Genomic DNA, 12,748 nt, shown 5'->3' on the forward strand with positions numbered 1-12,748 from the left:
AAATTGGTATGCACTACGTGTTTCGTTTTCCTTAAACTCCCTCTCTATGTTTAGTATCCGTTGGTTTTCGTACTTTCTCTTTTTCTGCCTGCACAGTTTATCTGCTCTTCGTCTTTTGTTCTCAAATTCTCTTTTTCTCTCTCTAGTATGTCTGAGTACGTAATTCTGATGTGCTTCATTTTCTTCCTGGATAGCTTGTTTGCATTCTGCATCGAACCATGTTTCTTCTCTCCGTTGTGTCGTTGTTCCTAGGACTTCTTTCGCTGTGTTTAGTATGATACTGCTTATGTTGTTCCATTGATTTTGTATTGTTGAGTCTGCTCTGTTTTCTTCTAGTAATTTTTCATCCATTGTTCTCTCAAATCTTTCTTGTACCTCAGAGACTTTTAGGTTATCTAAGTTTAGTTTTTCTTGTTTTGGATATTTTTCCTTTACCTGTCGACTGATTTTGCATCGAAACCGTGTCTGTACTAGTAGATGGTCTGAGTCACAGCTTGCGCCACGTCTGCTTTTTACATCTAATATACTCGTCGCCATTATTTTTTCAGTCAGTATATGGTCTATTTGATTTATTGTGTTTCCGTCAGGTGATATCCAAGTGCCCTTATGTATGTCCCGATGTGGGAAGCATGTCGAACTGATAATTATATTCTTTCATTCTTTCCAGCTGCGAAATCTATTAGAAACTGACCATTCTCATTTGTGCCTCTATGCAAACTATGTTTCCCTATTACCCCTATGTACTCTTCTTCTTTTCCGATCTTGGCGTTTGTGTCGCCTATCACCATTTTAATGTCGTTTCTTGGTATTGAGTCATAGATTCGTTCTAGATCTTGATAAAAGGCTACCTTAGTGTCTTCTTCCTGTTCATTTGTGGGACAGTGTACGGAAGATCGTATACAGATGCAATATTCGTCATAAAGCAAATTACTAAGAAATCACTAGAGTATAATAGACCAGCATTTCTGTCTGATTGACTTGAAGAAATCATTTGAAAGAGTAAGACTCAGAGATGTAGTCCATCTTTGATCGAAAAACTATTAAAAATATCTACCAAAACAACAAAATGGGATAGATGGACAAGTTACAGAACCTATGGACATAGGCAGCGGAATAAGACCGAGGGACTCATTGAGCCCTGTGCTCTTCAATTTAATTATGGATGAAATCATCACGTGTCAACAAAGGAAGAGGATAAAAAATGGGAAACAAATCAGTAAAAATACTTACGTAGACGATGCAATATTGATTGCCCAAGATGAAGATAAATCCACAGTTTTAGCATAAATGCAAAAGAATTCACTATGATAATTTCATCTCAGAAAACTAAAACAATAGTAATTAATCAGTAAAGAACCAATTAGACTTCAAACAGAAATTGATGGCATCTACTGTATGTATGACTACTGGAAACGACAGAGATGAGAGTACTCAAAAGAATTAAAGGAAATGCTCTGAGAGATCGGAAGGGGAGTGAAGACATTAAAAGAACATATAACGTACAATGTTTAAACGAATGGACACTACAGAGAAAAATAATGGAATAACCACATTAGCAGAATGGACGAGATACATGTGGTCAAAATAGCAAGAGATAAGTCACCAATCGCTAAAGAACATAGTGACAACATTACATCGAGGTATCCAGGGCCGGATTTAAGTGGTGGCAGGCTGGGCAGCTGCCCGATGCCACCCACATTCCGGGAGGCCCCACAAAACCTGAAACTTAAAAAAAACAGCACATTATCCACATAGAATAATTTTTGGCAATCAATTAACTGTGAGATTTCGTTACATGGAAGGTTTTTCTCGTGTTGAAAATGTATTTTTGCCAAATCACGGTCATAAAGCAGAATATATACTTATTTTATTCTCTAATGACATTCTCTCCAGATGATATCGATTTAAAACACTGCATGGGACAGTCCTACGACAACGCGTCAGTTATGAGTGGAAAATACAATGGTGTTCAGACTAAAATTAGATAACATAATATCTTGGCCTTGTGGATTCCGTGTGCCGCCCACTCTCTATTTTTAGTTGCAAAAGCTGCAGCTAAGTGTTGTCTTGCTGCCATTGCATTCTTTGATTTCTTGAAAAGACTGTATCAACTATTCGTATTTTTCACTTCCTCTACAAAGATACAATTTGTTCATCGAATGTTCAAAAGCGTCTTTAAGCAAGAGCAACGCCGACCGGGGCAGAAATATTATTATTTTTAAAAGAGTAAATACTAGTAGATTGTCATCTAGAAGTAACGCCGCAAAAGAACTAGTTAAAGGTTATACTTAATCAGATTAAAGGAACATTATCTAAAATTTCAAAAGACGATGAGCAACAATTTGAAACTGGTAGCGATACAAATAATTTGTATAATCGAATGTGTTTACCGGAAACAGGAATACTTGTAATATTTTGGAATGAAATCTTTCTTAAAGAGGACAAAGAGCACAAGTCGTGTTCTGCAAGATCCAAATATTGACCTTAATTCAGGAGTGGCGGCACTTAGGTAGATCACTTAAAGAATTTATATTCTTTTAAGGAATATTTCAGAGACTGAAATGATAACATCAGACAAAAATAGGACAAATTTTATCGCTATTATGGATCACTTCATGTCCTCTTTAAGTCAGAGGCTTTATGTATATGAATCCATTAATTCCAAATTTGGATTTTTACATTTTTTTTTGGAAAATTTTACTCCCAATGAAATTAAAGCTCACTCACTGAAGCTTACCGACATTTATAGCAATGATTTAGATGAAAATCTAGATTCCGAACTGGTACAATTTGTAGAATTTTTCAATTCATTTAAAGAGGAAATCCGCTCATCAAATATACCTAAGTAAAGAACTGCAAATGTACTGACTGCGAAAATAATGTGAATAATAAACGTTGTGGTGACACTTCGTTTATATTTTTAGTTCTTATGCTAAGTAACTGCAGTGGAGAGAGATCATTATCAAAATTTAAGTTAATTAAAAATCGACTTCGGTCGACGATGGACCAAAAGCGTTTGAAATATCTATCTACAGCGTGTCTACATGAGTTGGAAACATATGGGAAACTTTTTTATTATTAATTTTACGAAAAAAAGTTATTCTTTATAAAAAGTTCTGCATGCCCCAAAACCTAAGATTCAATTATCAGATATCAAATTTTCTCAATATTATACGAGGTATGTCAAAAAATATGAATTTCGGCTAAGGGTAAAGTACCTTTATTTCTCTCAATATCGAAAATTCTTATGATAAAAAGTTGTTTGGAATTAAAAACTAAGATGAAATATGCAATTACATGCTTCTTATTGAAAAAAAAAATATTTTTCTCAAATTTATGGATACCCAACATCGTTTTTAATTATTACAAATAATTAAATAATAAGCTAGTACATATTTTATATTTTAGTATTACTTATATATCTAGTATTATTAATAATATTTATAATTTAAACATGTTACAAGTCAGAATTTGGTATTATTTTTTGAGAGTGAATTAATGTAAGACCAAATACTTACGATGTCGGGATAGTATCACAGGGTTTTTCCTGGTTTTCCCTTGTGATTTACTATGAAGTCTCTAACGCGAGAATTTTACTGTCGTTGCATTTGGTTGTTTTTTTAAAGACATATCACATGCTATAATTTTTTATGACGGATATTCTTGAGTTGGGGTTAATTTCATGTAATCGAATGAACTATCTTTCAGTAAGTCGTCCCAGGAACGCAACTCATAAAATATTGGCAATATCATTTTAAAGTCTTCTACTTTAAAATGTATAATATATGTCTGAATTGCCAATATAAATGAGTGAGATTAAATAAATTATTAGAAGAATTTTTTTTGCTTAGCAACAACACTTTAGTTTATTTTAGTAATATTTTGTATTTTGACAACGGCACCCGATTTGGGCGTCGAAACGTTAATAAAATTATTTTTTTCATTTTAATTGTGGCTTATTTCCCATATAAATAATTAATCATAAAAATGCCACAAGGAAATAGCTTCAGAACAACATTATTACAAATATCATAACTCGTTTATTATTCATTTTACGAAAAAAAGTTATTCTTCATAAAAAACTTTGCATGGTCTAAAATCTAAGACACAACCATGATATATCAACTTTTATTAATTTTATACGAGGTGTGTCAAAAAATATGAAATTCGCTCAATATTATAGCACCTTTATATTTCACAGTATTTCAATTAGAAGGATGTAATTGCATATTGACACATAGTTTTTAATTCTAAACAACTTTTTTAATAACCGTTTTCAATATTGTGAAAAATAAAGGTACTTTACTCTTGAGTGAAATTCATATTTTTTGACATAACTCGTATAAAATTAATAAAATGTCAAATCTGTTGGTTGAATCTTCGGTCTTAGGACATACAGAGATTTTTATAAAGAATACATTTTTTTCGTAAAAGTAATAATAAAAGAGTTATCGTATGTGTATTGAATAAAAACGAAGTTAGTATCAATAAATTTGAGAAAAATTTGGAAAATATTTTTTTCCAATTAGAAGCATGTAATTACATATTTGAGCTTGGTTTTTATTTCCAAACAACTTTTCATAATAAGAATTTTCGATATTGAGAGAAATAAAGGTACTTTACCCTTAGCCGAAATTCATATTTTTTGACATACCTCGTATAATATTGAGAAAATTTGATATCTGATAATTGAATCTTAGGTTTTGGGGCATGCAGAACTTTTTATAAAGAATAACTTTTTTTCGTAAAATTAATAATAAAAAAGTTTCCCATATGTTTCCAACTCAAGTAGACACGCTGTATAATGAGCATTGAACACAAAGCAACTAGACATGTCCGACACAATCAAGCAATTTTCAATTAAAAAATCTCGAAAAGTACTCGGACTTTAACCATACATTTTAGTCCAGGAACTGAAGCTTTTCACCTCGCAATTTTTACAGAATGGATCGATTTGCTTGAAAATTTGAGAATAAGTAGTGAATAGTCCAAGGATCAAAATCTATATGATGCCGAAAGGCGCTTTTACCATGGGGGTGGTTGCAACCCCACCTCGGGGATGGAAATTTTTTATTATATTTTGACCGCAAAAGTTGATAAAAACATTCATTCTAAGCAAAAAATGTTTTATACATTTTTTTGATAAAATTAATAGTTTCCGAGTTATTCGCTATCGAAAGTGTTAGTTTTATATCTAAGAAATCAATGTTTTTCGGTATAGCTACCCATTTACAATTCACTGAATTTGTGCCGCAGAAAAAATTTTTTTAAACCATGTTTTCGGGAATTAAATAATCTACAATTTCATATTTAAACATTTTTCCGTATCTCTGATGCTAATCTTTCTATTCTGAAGAAAATGGCATTTTTTACCCAACTACAAAAATTTGTTATTTGCTTTTAACTCCAGTTTTTTTAACACTAATCATTATAAGCCAGTAAAACTTCTAAAATCTATTAAAAATACATAAATAAAGAAGAATGAATAAGGCCAATGACGAAAAACACTGCTAACTTACATTATTATGTTTCCAATTGGATTTCTCTCTTTTTTTTTTGAAAAAAAATATTGATTTTTTAAACGTAACTTTTTTACTTTTTATCTTAGAAAGTTTGGTGATAAAGAATTTTATAGGTTTTTATGAGATCTATAAGGTCATTAATATTAAATCCTTTTAAAATCCTCAGTCGCAAAAAGAGGTGACTTTGAAAGGGTTGGTAAAGGTGGTTTTTGCATGTTACTACAAGTTTTAATTGTCAATAGCTCACTCAATTTTTGCCGTAGGAAAAATTTTTGCAAACCATATACGTACTTGGAAATTAAATAAACCAAAAATAAGAAAAAGGCATTTTTTACCAAATTACAAAAATGAGTTATTCGTTTTTAACTCCATTTTAATAAAAACTAATCATTTTAAGCCGGTCAAACTTATAGAACCTATTAATAATACATAAATAAAGAAGACCAAATAAGGTCAATGACTAATTTTAATTAGGCTGGTGATTAGGGGGTTGTTTCCGATAACTTTTTTGCTGAAAAAATAGGGACTGACATTCTTTTCATTATAAGTCACTTAATTTTTGAGCTAGAGACTTTTTTTATTTCTAGAGGTAGATATTTTTAAATACTTTAAATTAGTTTTAACAAGTTATCCTAGAAAACTGCATAATTTTCCCGTCGTTTGACTTTGAATCTACAATATTTAGCATTTGACGAAGAAGAGCTAACATATAAAAAATATAACTCGAATACTATTGGTTTAAAAAAAGTTAAAAACCGGATTTGTTTATTTTTTAAAAGGTACATTTTTGTTAAGCAAAGTTCTTTTGATAAAACGAAAACTTTTTGAGTTATTAGCAGAAAACTGATTAAAAACATTGATTTTTTCGATATAAAACTAACACTTTCGATAGCGTATAAATCGAAAAGTATTGATTTTATCAAAAAAATGTATAGAACGTTTTTTGATTAGAATAAATGTTTCTAACAACTTTTGCGTTCTAAATATAATAAAAGTTTCCACCCCCGAGATCGGGTGGCAACCACCCCCATGGTAAAAGCGCCCGTCGACATCATATAGATTTTGATCCTTGGACTATCCACTACTTATTCTCAAATTTTCAAGCAAATCGATCCATTCTGTAAAAATTGCGAGGTTTTGTTCTATTGTAAGCTTCATTACTTGGACTATTTTACTATGTTTATTTTTAATATTTTACTGTAACAAGTTACAGCTCTTGTATTTTTTATTATTTAAAAATATATTTATAAAAGTAGATCAAAATTCTTTTTTAATAGTTGAAAGGGAAAACCCTGTAGTTGGCTGTGTACCATACTTTTTTTAAACAATTTTTAATGGCATTCTTTTTGGTGGTGCAAAACTTTGGCGATTAAGTGTATGTTAATTATTTGATTACTTGATCAAAACATTTGACTAATTATTTGGTTATAAAGATTGCCAATATTATTTTATTATGTGTGCTAAAATAATCAACATCATAAAAGAGCAGTGACTTTTTAGGCGAAGCAATAAAGCACTAAAATCGGCCTTACCTCGGAAAAAAAGCGACAAGACGGATCTTTAATAATTAAATTTAATAAAAAATTTTCTTCTTGGTAAAAGGTATATTAGTTTAAAAAGCCCTAAAGGGCTACAAACATATGAACAAAACGTTTTCGCTCTGTAACAAGAGCGTCATCAGTGTTACAAGAAAATGGTGAGCCAACCAAAAAATACTTAGTTGCCTGCCACCTCTTATAACAGAATGACCTAGTTACCTTTTGACCCACTTACAACGTGTGGGAGACATATGTTGCCATAGGGCTATATCCTTAGGAATTTTATCCACCCTTTGGATTGTGCGATGTTATCTTTTATATAAGGCTTTTGTCTGTTTTTTGAAAGGCTTTGACCTTTGTATTTTTTGGTTGGCTCACCATGTTCTTGTATCACTGATGATGCTCTTGTTACAGAGCGAAAACGTTTTGTTCATATGTTTGTAGCCCTTTAGGGCTTTTTAAGCTAATATACCTTTTACCAAGAAGAAAATTTTTTATTAAATTTCACTTGTAATTAATGGTATACAGCCAACTACAGGAAGTTTTTCCTTGTGGATCTTTAATAATTCTTTTTGCATTCGATTCCTGAATGCGGCAGGAAACTTTGTGACCCTGAGCCATGATATAATATTGAAAAACTGCATACAAAAAGTGCATTGTTAAAGTGCATCTCAAACAGACAATAAAAAAAATTCAGAACTCGTCAATTATCGGCGGAAATGAGTTCAATTTTGTTGCTCGGGGGTTTTTGGGGTCACTGAAAACGAATATGACGTCGAAAGTGATCTACAGAGTAAAAAATAAAATATTGGGCGCCATTGGTTACCTAAGGGAAACCAAACTTTATACAAAAAAAAATAGAAATAAAACAAAGGAAGATAAATCAAAATAAAACAGAAAACAGTCAAATAAAAAATATACATAATATACAACATATTATAATGTAACTTACCTTATTTACTTTATACTCAAAATTCTATACTCAGCCAATTCTTTAATGTTCTTACGATTCAAGAGAGAAGGAAAGAAATAATAAATTTATATTTTATAAATCAAACATTATTTATTAAAGAGCAAAAAAAATGTATCTCTGATCTCTCGGTGTTACAAATAGAGACCAGATTACCAAAAATAAAAAAATGAAACGAAAAGTTCTACACAACATAAAAAATGATACCTTTACAATGAATGTCCTGTTTTCTTCTAGCTGCTGGTTGGTCCGCAATTCCAAAACGCTATTTCACTACGCGCAAAACACTTATTGTTAATAACATTGTTAATAGCTACAGCAACAGTACATGTGGTTATCCATAGTTCATTACAAAGAAGTTAGTATAGAGAAATTTAACTATGTATGCATTCTGCATTCTCAAAAAAACTATTTCGTTAAACTCGAACAAAATTATTAAAAGTTCATTAAACTGGATCAAAATTTACTTTTACTCGAACAATATTAAAAGTTCATTAAACTGGATCAAAATTTACTATTACTCGAACAAAATTATTAAAAGTTCATTAAACTGGATCAAAATTTACTGGCCAGCTTAGTATTCAACTAGGGGGTTGAAACTAGTGACAAAAGAAATAGAAAAATACAGGGTGTCTGCTTAACTTGGAACCATATGGGAAACTTTTTTAATATCAATTTTACGAAAAAAAGTCATTCTTTATAAAGTGCTCTGCATAGTCTAAAACCTAAGATGCAATAATCAGATATCAAATTTTGTCAACAGTATACGAGGTATGTCAAAAAATATGAATCTCGCTCAAGAGCAAACTACCTTTATATTTCAAAATATCAAAAAAATTTATTATGAAAAGTTATTTGTAATTAAAAACCATATTTAAATGTGCAATAACAGCCTTCTACTTGAAAAAAAAATATCTGAAATCTTCCTAAATTACCGATTCCGAACATCATTTTTATTTATTAGACATGTAATAACTCTTTTATTAATAATTTTAGGAAAAAAAGTTATTCTTCATAAAAATCTGTGCATGGTCTAAACCTCACGATGCAACCATCAGTTATCCAAGTTTGTTAATTTTATACGAGGTGTGTCAAATAATATCAATTTAGAAAGATGCATGGTCTAAACCTCAAGATGCAACCATCAGTTATCCAAGTTTGTTAATTTTATACGAGGTGTGTCAAATAATATGAATTTAGGAAGAACATGCGCAGATTTTTATGAGGAATAACTTTTTTTTCCTAAAATTATTAATAAAAGAGTTATTACATGTCTAATAAATAGAAATGATGTTCGGAATCGGTAATTTAGGAAAATTTCAGAAATTTTTTTTTTCAAGTAGAAGGCTGTTATTGCATATTTGAATATGGTTTTTAATTACAAATAACTTTTCATAATAAATTTTTTTGATATTTTGAAATATAAAGGTAGTTTGCTCTTGAGCGAAATTCATATTTTTTGACATACCTCTTATATTGTTGACAGAATTTGATATCTGATGATTGTATCTTAGGTTTTAGACTATGCAGAGCACTTTATAAAGAATAACTTTTTCTCGTAAATTGATATTAAAAAAGTTTCCCATATGGTTCCAAGTTACGCAGACACCCTGTACGACATCATTCCTGGTTACTGCATAAAAGAAATTTGTTTATACCAAAGGTGGTATGAAATTATATCGACGACACGCTTAAAAATAGTGAGAAAATCGCCGGAGCTCACGATACACCATCATATATGCCGGGCTGAATCAACTCAGCCGGCTGGGAACTGGAAACTGCATCTTAAAAAAACTGACTGGAACTCAGAACTAAACTTAACTCCATGGTTGCACTACAGGAACTTAACTGCACATGATAATGGCCCTAAAGGAACTGCTTAACAGAACCTAACATGATGATGGCCCTAATGGAACTTAACTCGATGGCGGCCCTTATGGAACTGACTCTCTCGACCTTCTCAATCTTGGTTCTCACTTTCAAAAAAGAAAGTTAACTCCCAATCTAACAGTCATAACCTACTTTGACCAATAGTCATCATTCCAAACATTTCCCTAACAATCGGGTGGTTGGAAAGTACTACTTAAACCATCCTATTATTGTCATAAGTTTCTTTTTCGGCCAATCACAATCGCTGTCCTTTTTGTAACCATCCAAGGGTTTCCACGAATTCTACTACGTCGCAATTCTGTTGGATTCCCAGAATTCTATAACTGAGCACTTAGCAATATCCTACTATGGTTATTTATGAGACAACTTCCTGTCACAGAATAAACAACTCCTAGGAATCGTGTCTCCGAAGCCCTAAAATATCTTTGTATCTCTACTTACTGCAATAGCCAAATGACCCACTTAGGCATCTAGCATTTCGTAGAATTTAATCTTTTCGCTTTTGCGGGTGGTCTATGAGAAACGCCTTGGGTGTTACATTACGTCGTATTTCTATCCATAACGACAGGGTCGGACTTTGCGATATTTAGGCTGTGATTTTTGAGCCTGTTTCACCCTTCCGATGTCATATTCGTTGTTAGCGGCCGCAAAAACCCCCAAGTAATATTTTTGACTAATTTTTAATGAATTTGCCGAAAACTCTACAAGACGAGGTAAACAGTAGGTACCCTGGGCACCAGGTACTCCGGAGATTACCTTAGACGTCATATTCGTTTTTAGCGACCCCAAAAACTCCCGGGTAACAAAATTGAACTCATTTCCGCCGATAATTGATGAGTTCTGAATATTTTTTATTGTCTGTTTGAGATGCACTTTAAGAATGCATTTTTTTGTATGCAGTTTTTCAATATTATATCACGGCTTAGGGTAACACAAAGTTTCCTGGCGCATTCATGAATCGAATGCAAAAAGAATTACGAAGACGAAGTAGTTTTCAATCCTAATAGTAAATTATTAATATTGAAAATATCAAAAATATTACTAAAAGATTTTTAAATTGAAAACTTATTGGTACACTTTCCTGGTGACACCTCCAAGACTTCTAAAATTTGCAAGTCAAATGGATGCTGCAGTGAAGACGAGAGGGAAGGAATTCTACACTATGCAATTCACATCCCCCGTCTGCAGCTGGTAAAGTTCCAACGGAAAAATGCACCTAGTTACTCTACGGAGTAATACGACTATAAAATAAAAATGTATACCATTTTTATTCAGTTGCAATGCGAAGGCAAAACAATCTTACTTTTCAATTAGAATACGGAGTGCAGTCCAGTCCCTTGAATCGCGATTTTCGGCTCTTATTGGAGCCTTCATCGGAAGGAACGTAGGCACTGTTCTCCATATTTTAACTGATTCGCATCGAGAGGTTTTCCCACCCATTGCAACTGAAGTGATGATAGTAGGTAGCTAGCGCCATCTGGCATTGAAAAACGAAGTAGTTTTCAATCCTAATAGTAAATTATTAATATTGAAAATATCAAAAATATTACTAAAAGATTTTTAAATTGAAAACTTATTGGTACACTTTCCTGGTGACACCTCCAAGACTTCTACAATTTGCAAGTCAAATATCCATTTATCGAAATCGCGAAATCGCGAAAATCGCGATTCAAGGGACTGGACTGCACTCCGTATTCTAATTGAAAAGTAAGATTGTTTTGCCTTCGCATTGCAACTGAATAAAAATGGTCTACATTTTTATTTTGCAAAAAGAATTATTAAGATCCGTCTTGTCGTTTTTTCTTTCGGAGGTTCAGTGCTTTATTGCTTCGACTATTTCCAAGTTCGAAAAGGACAATTTTCCGATATATTAACCATCTCCGCGAAAATTCAATTCCGTTACTTTGTGTTATCAGTTACTCCCTCGTGTTTACCTTCACCCCATAGGTAAATATGTTGTTTAACTAATATTTCGGTTCTATATCTAAAAGCTACATACATATAGCTACGTGACAGTCAACAACCTGAGATATTTTATCAACGTGTACATATTTGAGACGCGGCTATAAAAGTGTCTGCAGAAGTCTAAGAAAATACGAAGGTTGGTCAAATAATTGATTAACGAAGGTAATAAGTAGATTAATGTTTTAATTTGTGCGAGTGTTCTGAACTGAAGTCTCTGGCCATATTATTATGACCACCTATGAATTTTTACAAAAATCAACTATTCCACTAAGTACGTTTTATTTAAAATATGATTTTTAAATTTAATTTTGTTATTAGACCAGGACTAATCTGTAGAAAAACGTGTATTTTTTGATGTGAGAGGTGGCATTCGGATTTTTGCAGATAAAGTTAGGTGACACCTTCAGCAATAATAATTGACTTATGCACCTTCTCAAATATGCCCGGAACATTAATAAAAAATTGAAATATTTAAAAATTTCGGAAAACATCGATTTTTTTCTGCTTTCTTAGCTTATATCTTTAAAACAGTTCGTTTTGGAACAAAGTCGTAGAGACATAAAATCAAGATAATTGAATTTTGTATGATATACCACTGGTCAAAAATGTCTTAATGTATTACCTTTTATGCAATATAGCAATAAATACAAAATAAATGAGTCAGATTAAATAAATTATTAGAAGAATTTTTTTACTTAGCAACAACATGTTTGTTTTATTTTAATAGTATTTTGTATTTTGACAACGAAACCCGATTTGGGCTTCGAAACGTTAATAAATTCATTTTTTAGTAAAATTGTGGCTTATTTCCCATAAAAAATACGTAATTACAAAATAAGGGGGCAAAATACCCTGTTGTTATT

Source organism: Diabrotica virgifera, chromosome 4 (genome assembly GCF_917563875.1).
Source record: "Diabrotica virgifera virgifera chromosome 4, PGI_DIABVI_V3a".
Taxonomy (NCBI): Eukaryota; Metazoa; Arthropoda; class Insecta; order Coleoptera; family Chrysomelidae; genus Diabrotica; species Diabrotica virgifera.